The sequence below is a fragment of the Cnephaeus nilssonii genome (assembly GCF_951640355.1).
Source record: "Cnephaeus nilssonii genome assembly, chromosome: 21".
In the NCBI taxonomy this organism is placed as follows: Eukaryota; Metazoa; Chordata; class Mammalia; order Chiroptera; family Vespertilionidae; genus Cnephaeus; species Cnephaeus nilssonii.
The window spans coordinates 29,045,910-29,060,811 of NC_137092.1; the positions used below are offsets into that span (position 1 = coordinate 29,045,910).

At 44.8% G+C, this 14,902-nt stretch overlaps 1 protein-coding gene across 2 annotated transcripts in view; it reads right to left on the bottom strand.

Annotated features, from left to right (window-relative positions):
• Window positions 1-14,902, bottom strand: part of RPS6KC1 (ribosomal protein S6 kinase C1) — a 503,192-nt gene that overhangs the window by 307,655 nt on the left and 180,635 nt on the right. Inside the window, exon 16 of one of the 2 annotated variants that reach the window (XR_013812996.1) lies at window positions 11,438-11,657. The exons of the other annotated variant lie outside the window; for it this stretch is intronic. The gene's annotated coding sequence lies outside the window, so the exon portion shown is untranslated. The remainder of the gene's footprint in view (window positions 1-11,437; window positions 11,658-14,902) is intronic. 2 annotated transcript variants of the gene reach the window in all.

Below are 14,902 nucleotides of genomic sequence, written 5' to 3' on the forward strand. Positions count from 1 at the left end.
TTCTTTTATCTTAAAAGAAAAGGACAAGTTCTGTGGAAGCACCTTTGAAAGACTTCTCCCCAGGTCTCCTAGGCCAGAATTAGGTCACCGTCCTTTCTAAAACCCGTCACTGGCAGTGGAAACAAAAGCAACCTTGGAGATGAAGAAGAGGAGGAAGAGTTAGACGGAGGGAGTTTATTACACAACCCTCTGTGATGTTTTCAATGGGAGCAAGTAGGTTGGTCCCTGGAACCATTGTTGAAATCCTCTGGGATGCTTTAGAAGTGCCAATCTCTGGGGCTTTTCCTCAGAACTCTGGAATCAGAATTTCTTGGGCCCAGAAATGTTTTTGTTTTTATTTATGTTTGTTTGTTTTTGTTAATCCTCACCTGAGGATTTTTTTTTTCTTCCTCATGGATTTTCAGAGAGAGAGAGGAAGGGAGAGGGAGAGACCGAGAGAGAAAAACATCAATGTGAGAGAGACCCATAAACTGGTTACTTCCAGCATGCACCCCAATCTGCTGGGTCTGGGGATCGAGCCTGCAACTGAGGTACATGCCCTTGACCAGAACCAAACCAAAGATCCGTCAGTCCGAGGGTCAATACTCTAACCACTGAGCAACCAGTTACGGCTATTTTATTTCTACTGAGGTAACATTGGTTAATAACATTATATAAGTTTCAGATATGCAATATTATAATTCACTCTGTATACACTATAGGGTAATCACCACCAAAAGTTTAGTTTCTACCTATCACCATACACTGAACCCTTTGGTAGCCACCAATCTGTTGTCTGTATCTACGAGTTTGTTTTGTTTTGATTCATTTGTTCATTTGTTTCTTTTTTGTTTTTTAGTCCACACGAGTGAAATCATACGTTTTTTGCCCTTTTCTGACTGACTTATTTCACTTAGGAAATGTACATTTTAACAAGCTTCGCAGTTGATTCTCAGGTTTGGTGACTGAGAATGTTCAAGTCCACCCTCAGACCTAGAGAGAGATGACTCAGGTCCTTAGTGTGGCCTACCAGGCCCTCCTAGGCTGCTCCCACCTGCCCTCCTCACTCTTCTCCTCCTCCAGCTACACTGACCGGCCTCCTACAACACGCCAATCACATTCTCAGCCCGGGCCTTTGCATTCATGCTCCTGGGGCAGGTTGAATAACAGCTCCCCGGACACGTGCATAGTCTATGCCCACACCTGTGGGCATATTAAGGGACTTTGCAGCTACGATTAAGTCATGTTTCTTTCCCATTTCCTACCACCACAGATTGAAAAAGTTGTCTTTACTCCTCTATTTTACATCTGGTTTTTGAAAGTTAGACTTTTATTTCTATCATCCTAGTTACCCATACATTTTAATATACATACACAACTATATATTTTTCCTAATACTAAAGTTGTTCCATGTCTCTAATCTCCTCCAAAATAAAACAACTATTTAACTATCTCCTGAGAACCAATAACCTTAATTTTTCTTGTTTAGACCTTTTGGTAAATAGGAAAAAGTTTTTTTTTACAATAATTAATCTTATTATCAAATGATTTTAATTTCATTTTTAACCACCTTCTTTTTGTCTAACTCCTTCCCTCTGGGATCACTTTTCTTCTTTTGAAGTACAGACTTTCTGAGTTCATTCTGGACAGGTTTTGGAGAGTTAATTACCTTGATTTTTGCACGTATGAACAGGTGAATGCACCATCTTAAATCTTAGGGGATTTTTGGCTATAAAATCTGGGTCAATACCTATTGTCATTAGCACAAGATATTATCTCTGTTTGTATTTATTGTTATTAGTTATGAGAAATTTATAACAACTGTATTTGTCATTCTGGACTTCCACTACTGGTAATGAAGGACTGGGTAATTCAGATCCAGACCAAATTCCTGTAGGTAGTTTGTAGGTCGGCTCTGCCCCATGTGTCTCTCATCCTGCTCCCGTGACCAGCAGGCTAACCTGGACATGCTCTTCTAATGGGAATGAAAGTAGCACAAGAGCACATATTCAGGATGAGGCAAAAGTACATTTACAGTTGTGGATAAAAACACAGAGTTTATTCTTGTATTATTATTCATTGTTTGTATTATTTGTTTGTATTACAACTATAAATGTTTGCCCACCCCTTTATATGCATCTGTATGCACATAGTTTTCATCTAGAATATCATACTATACATTGTCTATTGCTTACTGTCTTTTTCCACTTACACTGTGTATAGGAATTATACTGTCAGTATACATAGATTCTACTCCATATGATTTAAGGAGAGAACAATTTTAAGCAAGTCAACTTCAATTTTTAAAAAAGCTAATTTTTATGCCTTCACAACTTTGTCTCATTCTTCAAAGATAACCAATTCTTTCTATTTTCTGTTCTTTAATCATTTTCATCATAATTCTTATAATTCTGTGCCATGACATGAATTTTATAGTATCAACTACTCTTATCTATTAAAAATGAAAACATTTAACTCCCTTATACTACCTCCTACCTCACATGTATTCCCAGAGTTTTATTGGTTATATTTTTTCATTGTTTTATCGGTTACCTTTAAAATAATAAATATTCAATATGAAGTCTCCTGTGCCTTATCTACAGGTTAATTTTAAAACATTAAGAACAATAAACAGGAATTCTGCTTCCAGCCATGTCATGGTAGCTTATAACAGATCAACCCTCCTGCTAAGAATAACTGGAAATAGCCAAGCTATGGAGATGGTAAAGAGATCAGTGGTTGCCAGGGGCTTGTGGGGAGGGAAGGAGGGAGGGATGAATAGGTGGGCAGTGAAACCCTTCTACATGATACTATAATGGTGAATACCATAATGTCATTAAATATTTGTGAAAACTCAGAACAAGCACCACCAAGAATGAACCCTACTGTAAGCTATGAACGTTGGTGATGGTGATGTGTCGTTGTTGGTTCACTGAATGTACTACTGTGAAAGGCACTACTGTGGTCCCAGATGTTGATAGTAGGCAAGTCTGTGGGTATTGGGGGGAAGAAGGTATATGGAAACTCTCTGTACTTTCCACTCAATTTTGGTGTGAACCTAAAAGTGAAAAATAGGCTATAAAAAAAACACAAACCAAAAAAGAAACAAAACAGACCCACAGGAAAACCAAATATTGGAGTTTCAGATAAGAACTTTGAAATAACTATTCTTTTTATGTTCAAGAAAGGAGAAGAAAAGATCTATTTCATCAAACTGAGAAAGTGATTGGGACATTTTTAGGATGCTAGTAGTGTTTTGCTTCTTGATCTGGTAATAATATTCATCAATCTGTATCCTTCGATGTGTGAATATAGATTACACTTCAATAAAATAATTTATTCTTGAAAAATAAACAGGAAAGTTACCTCTTGAACAGGGGTTAGAGGCACTGACCCCCATGCAGTAAAAAATCCAAGTGTAACTACTAGTCGACCCTCCCATACTCAGATTCCCAACCATGGACCAAAAATACAGTTGACCCTTGAACAACACGAATTGATCTGTGGGTTTTAAATTTTTTATTATTATTAGAGGGGCTAAGTAGTAAGCTGGTGGAAGAAAGATGTTAATTACAGATATCTCAGACACCTGAATCCACTCTGACCCACTACTCTGGGTGGCCCCTCTCAAGTGGAACAGCAAATGCCTACATGATCAGATGCTGGAGGGCCCAGACGTGCTCCTGCTCAAACATCTCAGGAACTACCTGGTGACTGGGCTTCTACAAAGCTGAAGGTGTAGCTTTCTTTTAAAATATAACTATACTCCCCCATCCCCAGACCCTCCCCACACTTTACATCATCAGTCTATCACCCTTAAGTGTGAATGAGCTCCAGATCTTTCATAAAAGCAGTTCTTAATTGAGGGTGGGGTTGGTAGTGGGGGTGTAGGCAGCTTGAGGACTACCCAAGAGCCCTGAAGATAAAGGGGACATGCTGAAAGGAGCCAAAGGCACACAGGTCAGCAATCAGGAGCTTCAACGGCAAACCTGGGCCAACCTCACAGAATGGCGCTTCCCAGTTTCACACTTGCTCTCCAGCACAGCTCTGGGAGGCAGGGGTTACTATCATCCCATTTGCTATGATGAGGAAACTGAGGCTCAGAGATGCTAAGTGACTTCTCTGAGGTGGTTCAACTGATGAAGGGTAGGGACAAGGTGGAATCCAGGTCTCCCAAGCCCACAGCTTGAATGTCTGTGGGTTCTCCAGTCATGGCTCTGGTTTACCCCCATCCACCACCACTCAGATGGAGCCGGCCAGGGCTGACCAGCCCTCCCATCCCACCTTCCTGTCCATTCACTGGGAGCTCCCACAATGGGCCCAGATTTGTCAAAACAGAGGAAAGAAGAGGAAAGGTCACTGTTCCCCACCATTTGCAAGAATATCTGAGATAAAAATGGAAGATTTGTCATTTGCATGGTGAAGGGAGGCGGGGGAGAGGAAGCATTGTTAGGTGTTGGTAATGTAAAAACATAAGTATGCTGTTATTTATGTAATTAGTTATTGCTTTCATTATGGGTGCAGCCTTAATGGTTATAGTATTTATGTATAATTACCTTAATATTCACTGAAATTTCCAAGTAGCTCCCTAATTAACTGTCTCAAATATATAATTACATTGCATCTTTACGCAAGACTTGCCTAATTAATGTAGTTACACCACTTCTTTTGTGAATGTGCATTATTAAATGCTCTTTGCATCATTCTTCTGACTTCTTGTAATTCACGCTTTACAAAAAGTAAGACCCCAAATTAGAAACCTTCACAAGCAGAATCCAGCAGCAAAGCAGAGGCTCAGAGCTACACTGGAAAAAAAAACAAGGACTTGCTAAGCCTCATTATGAGTTTCTCGTTATACAACCTTCCTACCTGGAGGTTAGAGGAGCAGGGATTGGCAGGGCTCATTAGAACAGGTAGCCTCAGAGTGAGGCCCTCGGGTCTCAGCTTCCTTGTCTGACTCAGACTACTGCCCTCAGCGTTAACCTGCCCTCAGCAGGGAAGGCCACCAGGTGTCCTGGCACTTGTGCACGACAGTGGCCTGAGCACTGGTCCTATCTCCTCCTCCGGCTAGCCTTGTCGGAGGCAAGCTCTCTAAGTCTTGGTTTCCTGATCCACAAAATAGGTACAATGACAACTGCCTGTCTCCTCAAAAAGTGCTTCAAGGATCAGATGGGGTGATGGACATGAGAGCGATCTGAAATATAGAATGAATGCATTGTATGAACACACGGGATTCTTTCTAGAACGACTCTGCCTTGCTACCTGAGTGGTCTCACAGAATGCACTGGCTATTCAGTGCTGCCGAGCAAACCACCCACACTCAGTGGCTTAAAACAACCCCATCTTATTTAATTTATAATTGTGTGGATGGACAATTTGGGCCAGGCTCAGCTGGGTGATCTTTCCGGGCTGAACCAGACTCAGCTGTCCTTGGTTAGGCTCACTCCCAGGCCCGTGACCACCACGGGGATGACCAAGACCTCTCTCCACGTGGCCTCTTGTCCTCTACCAGGCTGCCCTTGGCATGTTCAGTGTTGGAAGTATTTCCAGCCCAAGATCAAACTCTACAAGGTTTCTAGACCCACAACTTACACTGTGTCCCTTCCACCACATTCTATGGGTCAAAACACCTCACCAATCCAGCCCAGATTCGAGGGCTGGGGAAACAGACACCACGCCCCACTGGGAAGAGTTTGTGCCATTTGCAATGTATCATTCCAGGCTGACCTCCAATCTATTTCCTAGAAGAAAATTAAATCTTCAATTAAATCAATAACCAAAGGTTTAGTGAGTATCTGCTATGGACTTTGCATTGTGGGAGAACCCACAGGGGACCCAGAGTTTTTAGACAGACCACTCCCAAGTGACTGAACAGCAGTTGAAGGGGCAAAGCCAACAAACATAAATGAAACCGAAACAAAGTATGTGCAAACTGAGGGGGTCAATAAAAACGTTCAGAAGGGAGAGACCAGTGGAGCAGGCAGGACTGGAGCAGTCAAGGGGAGGAGGCAGCCATAGGCCGGGCCCAAGGAGGGTGGTGAGAATGGACCTGATGTAGGAAGCAGTGAGACAATCAGACAAAGAAGAGAGTGAGGTTCATGCTGGAAAGGCCCTTGGCAGTTTTTGAACTTGATATGGGTCTATGGGAAGGCAAAGTGGGTTTGAACAGATCCATGAATACTGTAATTATTTATTTAACATAAAGCAAACATTTCCCAAGAACCTAAGAACTCAGCCCTTCCCTCAGTTAACCACACAGTTCACTCCTCTTAATTTAGGTCACCTTCTCAGGGAAGTCTTCCCAACTGTCCCACACACGCTTGCACACACATGCACACACATGTGCACACACACTTATACACACATCACTCATACACAAAAGGTCCCCCCTCACTAATCCCTTACTCCGCTTTACTGTCTTCAGAAACTGCCAGTCACTACCTTATACCATATTACATACTTCTGTGTGTCTTTGCCTCCCATCTATCTGTCCTTTCCCCCACAGGACTGTAAGCTGCATGAGAGCAAGGACTTGATCTATTTTGTGTGGAGCTATATCATCCCCAGCCACTTGAATATACCTGGCATATAGCAGACTGAATCAATGATACAAGTAATGTACACTATATGCCAGGAGCCAATCATCTGAGTCCAGTCTTCACCAGGAACAGCATCAAAAGCAATAACCGTAGTGATCACGAGATACTGGGAGAAATGGCATATTTCATAATCATTCCTTGAGTGCATTACAGAATCAACCCACCGCACCAACCTGCGTCCTTCCCCGCTCACTGCTCCTATCACCTGCCTCCTTCTCCACTCACGTGTCCTATCACCTATATCCTCTATGGGCTGGCAGGGTGGGGTGCATGTAGCATGTAAACAATGCTGTCTGGAGACACAGAGCTGGATACATAAAGTATTACCTAACCATAACGGTGGTAGAGCATCTTCAACTTTTACAGAGGAGAAAACTAAGGCTCAGAGAGATAAGGCCACCTCACTCATTAATGATGGTGAAACTCAAACCCAGGTCTTTGGCTTCAGATCAGAGCCTATCCTACCACCACACTTGCTGCTGCAATACATGGAGTGGCTGAGTGAGCACTCTGAGCCCTACCCTGTATTAAGCTGGGGAGAATGAGGAGGGCAGGACTTAAATGGGGCAGGGGGCAAGGTTCATCCCTGTGCATTGTAAGGATACCATGTAGTCTATGTAAAAATACTGGACCATGACTCCATGGACTGCAGTGGGAATGGTAACCTGAGTTGTGCAACAGAGGAAAAGACAGTGAGTATGTGAAAAACTCCACAAACAAGTAGGGTGATAACTACGAACAGAGATTTGAATTTGGAGTCAGAAAATATGGATGTCACTCCTGGCTCCATCACTCACTTGCCCTGTGTTCTTGGGCAAGTCACTCAACAGCCTGAGTCTCCGTTTCCTCATCTATAAAATAGAAGAAATAATATTTTCCCTAATTTTTTAAAAGGTTTTGAAGAGGATTAAATAAGAAAAAGGTATGTAAAAGCACTTTGTAAATATGTAGAGAGCCAAACAAATGTTAGGTTTTGTTATTTCTTTCACAGGGAAGAATGACTGTGATCCTGGGGGTCTCCACTTTCCTTAATTGGACATAACCCATCTGTAAGAATAGGTTATTCTCTTACAACAAATATGTATCACATAGCCTCTCTGTGCCCAATAGTCTCCTAGGCAATATCAAGGGATTTAATAACAAGTACTTGGCACCTGGCACCATGTTGGCACCTTAGCCTATACTTGTTGATTTTAGTCTAATTCAGCCACTGCCTAGTTCTGGGATGTGACCAAATCACCTCACCACTTTGAGCTTCACAATACTTGCTATACAATGAGAAGTCTGGCTAGATTGGTCATTTTCAAGCTCAAGTTTGAAAAGGTTCTGAAACCTTGAATTTAATTTCATTATAAAATGGAATTTTATTATTTATAAACCAGTGGAAAAAAACACACTCAAATCTATCATGCATCAAGTATTAGCACATTAGACACCTTTGATACTTTACCTTACTTATTGATTTTAAAATAAAATCTTATCACTTTGAACTTAAGAAATTTATTTTAATAATATATTGCTTTTATGACTTACATATTGGGGTCCCATAAAGAATTTCTTTTGAAAAAGAAAATATACTGGATAAATACAAGTTTAAAAATCACTGAACTCGCTCTGGCCGGTGTGGCTCAGTGGATAGAGCGTCGACCTGTGGACTGAAGGGTCCCAGGTTCGATTCTGGTCAGGGGTACATGCCTGGGTTAGGGGCTCGATCCCAGGTGGGGGGCGTGCAGGAGGCAGCCAATCAATGATTCTCATCATTGATGTTTCTATCTCTCTCTCCCTCTTCCTTCCTCTCTGAAATCAATAAAAATAAAAATCACTGAACTGGGTGATCTCTACAGCCCTCTCCGACTGAAATACCTCTGATTCTAGATGAATACTGAACAGAATCCCTGCCCTTCAAAGAGAATCCAATCTTCTTGAGAAAATAAAAAGCAAAACATGATAAAATACAGCACAAGACAACTATGATATGACAGCTGTCCCCTGATCTCATTCCCATCCTTTCCTCCACAGTGTCATCTGTATACATGTTTGCCAGAATAAAACCTACATTTCCCAGTCTCCTTTGCATCGTGGTGTGGTCATATGACCATGTTCTGGCCAATGGGACTGTAGGTAAGGGTGGAAGTTGTATGCATGTGTGTATACACAAAGTTCTCAGTAAGTGTGCTTAAAAAGAAGTCTGTCTTCTTTCTGCCCCTTTCTCCTTCCTGCTGGTTAGAATATGGACCTCCTGGTTGGAGTTTAGCAGCCACTTTGGACCATGAGTTAGAAGTTACATGTGAAGGATGGCAGAGCAATTAAATAGAAGGAACTTAAGTCCTGACGCTGGTGGACCACCTACCTGGACCTTCACGTGAGTGAGAAATAAATATACATCTGATTTAAACCACTGTTATTTAGGGACTTTTTGCCACTTGCAGCCAAAACTAATCCTAACTAATACAACAACCTATCATTATGTATTTAACTCCCCCTAAGGAGCAATAAGCTCTCTGCCATCCCATCCTCTTGAGGCCATGAAATGTGATCCTTATTTGTGCTTTTGATAGAGGCCATCATTAGTTCATCTGAGTAAAAAGTGACTGTTGAGCTAGTTCTTCACCCTCAACATTTCTCTGAGCCTCAGCTCCCACATGTGCAAGATGGGGTAATAATCCCTGTCTAACATTGTTTGAAGGAGAGGTGGGATGCAGAAGTCATTTGATCCAATCCATAACTTCACAAATGTTTTCTAATGTAGCCTTTTCATGTTATCTCAAGTGAAGATGGTCCCTGTTCGAACAATATCCAAAGAACTGGCTGCAGAGACAGCCATCAGACACCTTCCGACAGTTAGTCTGGGTTTTGTAGGGTGTATCTGTGTGGTTTGTGACACCTGTACACTTGCTACTAGTGATTCTAGTGTAGGAATGGCTGCCAGGAATACTCAATTAATAGAGCATGTAAGAATCATATATGAGAAAAACTTAATCGATGTGTTCCCAAATGTGAGAAAATTTAGCACCACCTGTGTGATCTTGGGCCAGCTGTCAACCTTTCTGTGCCTCAGTTTCCTCATCTATAAAATGAAGATTATAGAGTCCACCTCATGGAGTGGTTGTAAAGATGAAAGGAGATGATTCATAGGAACAGGGGCCTGACCTCAGTAAATGCTCCCGCTATTCTTACCATCCTGAAATTGGAAGAGTGTTCTGTCTGCTTCCCTTTTGGAGCCCAAGAGGTGTGTCAATCCTGCTCTTGAAGTTCTCCAGCAAGTGTCTCCTATTCACCATTAAAAAGCCAGTCCTTTCTGTTGTCAAAATGTCCCTGATCTGCAACATGGAGCATCACAGGGACGTAGGACAAGAGCTCAGGAACATTCCCACAGCTACACTTCTCATGAAGCTGCAGAAAACCAAGCAACCAAAACAAAAACCACATGCACACACATCTGAAACTCTCACCCTGAGCACCTCACAAGATATTTCAACACAGCTAGATAATTCACTGAGGTTGATTACTCTGCAGATCAACTGAAGTCTCTTATGTATATGAGATGACAGACATGGATGCTTTCACTAAACATGAGACCATCACCACATTGGTAAGTCTTATACCCTTAATATAGTGACACATCACGCTTGTCCCTTAATTCATGGCATTGTTTCCACCAACTTCAGCTTTTCACCTTTAGGAAATGTAGATCTCCATGTAATGAAAAAATACCAGGAATTATGGTCACAAATGTATATATATATAAAAGCCAAGCAACCAGAACGACCGGAATGACCAGAATGACCAGTCACTATGGCGTGCACTGTGCTGGTCAATGGGCCCAATTGGGGCGAGGCTGGTCAGCCAACCTCCGGCGGCACCACCCCCGGCCAGCCCGGCCCCCCAACAGCACCCCCACTCCAACCAGGGGTGGGGCCTGCTGGCCAACCTCCTGTGGCCCCTCCCCCCGGCTGGCCTGGCCCCCGATCGGCACTCCCCCCACCCCAACCAGGGGCAGGGCCAGCAGGCCAACCTCCCACGGCCCCTCCCCCAGCTGGCCCAGCCCCCAATCGGCCCCCCACCTCGATTGGAGGTGGGGCTAGCAGGCCAACCTCCATGGCCCCTCCCCTTGGCCAGCTGGCCCCCATCAGCCCCATTTGGGGAGAGCCAGCCAAACCCCACCAGTGCACGAATTCGTGAACTGGGCCTCTAGTATGACAATAAATGTGCAGGACCAGTGGGCTGGCTCCAATCACTGGGAAAGTCTCCTTGTAGAGACTTGAGGATCTACACCCAATGACAGAAGAGCTGTTTCTCTTTAACTATGTAACTATCGGCCTAAGTAAGGGTCACCTGTGATTGTGAAATGGAAAGAAAGAAATGGATTAGAGAAATAACCTGGGAGATAGAATGAATAAGACTTTCCCACTGATTGGAAGTGAGGTGAGGGGCTCAAGAACAGGAAGAGACCCAGTTAGAACTCCCAAGGCCTGACTTTCAGCCCTTTCTCAGCTGTGTCCCTTGGCCCCTTGGAGCCCTGAGTTTCTTTCCAACCAAACAAGATAAAATATCTCCCCTACCTAGCCCAGGGAGCGGTGGAAAATCTACAGAGGGACTGGTGTCTTTTTGTCAATTATTACATGCCAACTGCTATGCTGGATCCATCCCACGGTGGGTATGAAAGAGTGGGGTGTAAGGAGCAAGGTGTCCTGCCACACCATCGGAGGCCGGCCTTCTGGAATGGCATGTGGTCTGTGGTCAGGACAGAGAGAAGACACCCCTTCACACAGAGAGGAGTTCACGGGCCAGCCATGCCACCAACACAGCTCCCTGCAGAGGAGCTGACTAAATGGTGTCTGAGGAAAGAGTTCACCTACCTGCAGGAGCTGGCCCACACAGAATTACTAATGAGACTCTTCCTATAGGCCTTTCTCAGGCCAGATTCCCAGGCGCTGTTGGCCGTCCCAGTGCCAGAGACCTATTAGAGTCCCCATCAGAGCAGCATATGTCTTCTGTGGCATTGCCTTTATTCTGCATGTTCGTACAAGCACGGCCTCCACCGCCATCTGACTGGATCGCTGCATTAAAGGTTTTCTCCTGCACGACAGCGAGTGGAGAGAAGTGTTAGAAAGGTCTGTGAACTGCCACACCTAACTATATAACTCCAGGGATACCTAATAAATTTAATTCAGCCGATGTTTAATGAGAGCCAACCATGTGCGGGGTACTGTATGTGCTTCAAGAAAGCAGCATAATGTGAAAGAATTGTGAACGTTTCCATTGAGTTTACTGCACTTCAGTTGGTTGGTTTCTATCGTTATAACACCCAGGCTATGCATTGGAAACCTTGGGATGGTCCATTATGCAACCTGGGACACATGTACGGAAATTTTTTTTTTCCAATACAAAATTTTTCCATTGTCTTTTTTATTTTTTAGATCTTGTGATGCCCACATAGCTACCAAAATAACCAGTGGCTACAACATCTGGGAGACCAAACAGACACAGGAAAAATACAGCAGAAGGGGAAGATCCATGAAAACAGGAAACATGGAGAGGAGAGTAAAAAGATGTCAAAACAAAGGCAGCCTGGGCGGGCTGCGAGGGAGGGGCCAGGAGAGAGGCCACGGGGTCGTCTGCTGGCAGGAGTTCCTCAGGAGCCTTTAGAGAATTGAAGGGTGACGTAGTGCCAGGGCCACACAAAAGGACCACAGCCTTTTCACCTCCGTTTTACACAAAAGTCATGGCCCCCTTCAAAACCAAATAACAGCAACACCATCACCTTCCCTCCCCAGCGGCTGACATACCAGCCCCCAAACAGTAACAGACACGGGAGAGTATGGCGGGGACTCAGGTGCAGAGGCCTTGCTCTAACTCTGCCCAGCCTCATCACACAGGCCCTCCGCAGGCCCTCGTTCGTCTCCTTCATCCCCATCGCTCTTCAATAACACTGGGCGAGGCCCATGATACTTGGTTGTTCGATTAATAATTGCCCAGCCTGAATTTAAGATGCCTTTGACCCCACCACCCAATACTGTTACCACATCGCTCTCATTTCCTAGTCCAAGTTTTCAGCTCCAACCAGAGGAAAGTGCCCACCCACAGCTGAGAGGGGCAGCACCCAGAGGATCCTCCTACATGGAGTGGGCGCCCAGTCAATGTCGTTGATTAATTCATGGACAAGTAGAACGTTAAGAGTTGGATGGGCACCTAGAGTTCAAGTCCAACCTTCTTCGTAGACATGAATCCTCCATCCATCGTGAAAACAGAGAAACTTTCTTTTAAAACAGAGAAACTTTAGTTCATGAGTCACCTGTGCCAGGCCACTACCCCCACAGAGGGACACTGGTTCACCTCCCTGCATGGGCATAGCAATGGCTAAATGCTTATTTCTCTAATTTTTTCTTCAAATGACAAAAAAGCCAACCTCCAACCCACCACCTCATCTCTGTTCCTCCCTCCAGGTGCCAAGAGAAAATGTCACCTTCTGATTCAGCTGCCCCGGTAGTCTCCCTGGCTTGTGAACTGCTCCACAGAAATCTGATCTCCTCTCGCTTTAGCAATTACTTCTGAAAGTAGCTGCTGATGCCACAAGAAACTCTCCTACTCCCAGGAGAAAATGAAAACATTCAAACACAAGAGCTGGACATTTAAGCCATGGAGTCCTCACCAGTCACCTTCTCAAGAGAAGGAGGGGGGGGAGTAGACAGCACCCTGTACCCATGACGTCATGGAAATTTCCTTCTCCACCCTCCAAACTGGTCACCACCCTGTATGCGTGGAATCAGAAGGGGTTCGGAGTAGATCTCTGTTCTTACAATAGTCACACCCACTGGGCCTCAGCACCACCAATTGCCCTGCCCCCGAGTCTGAGGAGGGTGGGGCCAGCCATCCCCAGGATCCGTGAGCCCTTAACCACCCCACCTGCATGTGGACCAGGCGCTGGACAGAAAGAGCTTCTCTCTGGACACCTCCAGTCTAAGCCACAGACAGACAGCCACCTCGCACGCCATACTGTAAGTTAATTGCTTATGTGTTTCTTCCCTGCTGGACTCCAACAGGCTAATGATTTAATTATCTGATTCCCCAGTGTCTGGCAAAAAAAAAAAAAAATTAAACAAGTAATTTTCAATTTTTTGAAAAACAAATAGTATTTGTGCTAAAGCAACACTAACCTGAGACCTGAACAGAGAGGCCAGTTGGTTATGGCATTCCCAGGCAAAGGCTTGGTGAACTCATGTGGCCGTTAGGGGAAATGGGGCTTTCTGAGACTAAAATCCCAAATCCAGAGCGGACACAGTGGGAGGGGAGTGGGGTTAGGCTGCTCCTATATCCCACAGAAACCTTCTCCTTGGGTCCGTTTAAAGTAATGGGTAAAGGAGTGGGGGGGGGGGGCGGGGGGGACACAATACCCACAAGGGGCCCTCAGACAGGCTTGGTGGAGGGCTCTGTGGCGGGCGCTTTTCCGCACAAAGTGACCTCCCTCTTGAACCCTTCTCTCTTCAGGTTTCTTTGAGAGGGTGCCAAGGTTTCACTCGCTGGCACGGAGATCGGCTCCTTCCCTCAGACACGGATGTGAAAGGCGAGGCAGGAGGGAGAGGCCGGGGCTCCAACAGGGAGACCCCAATAGAAGAAGGTCTTTCTTACTTTATGAGAAAGAAAACAAACAAACAAACAAAAAGATCTAAGGAAAAGGGAAAGAAAGGTAACCATGGAGCTTTTTCCAAGGAGCCTAAGACAGCGATCTCCGCCAGCCGGGGAGTGGGCAAGTTCAGCTATGTTCTGATGAAGGGATTGGAGGCTTATGTGGACCCGAAAAAAAACCACACAAATCAGATGCCTCTGGACTGGCTACAGAAGGCTCGATCTGGTGGTGTCCATTCTGCCTGCTGGCTTCCTGCAGAGATGAGAGCCGCCCCCAAGACGACAGCCATTCTCAGAAAGTCGAGTTCTTGGCATGGAGCTGGGGCCCTCGCGATAAGGGATTAGATGGCTGGGGGCCTGCTCTGGCCTTCTCCCTGCCAACTCCACATGGAATTAAAATGCCCGGAGCTGAGCCGCTCATGGCAGACCCGCCCCCCATGCCACTCCCCACTCCCAATAAATCTGTGACCCCATGGGCTCCCTGAAGTTGGAAATGAGATCAAGGCCATTGGGAGCTGCCTTGCTGAGCTTCCTGGGAGAAAGGAATCCTTCCAACTGGAATGAGGGAGAAAAGACAAACAAGCCCCAAGATGAATCCAATTTCCATTTATATCAGTCATGGCAGGTTCCCGGACACACACACACACACACACACACACACACACACACACACACGGAACTTATTTTGCTTTGAATGG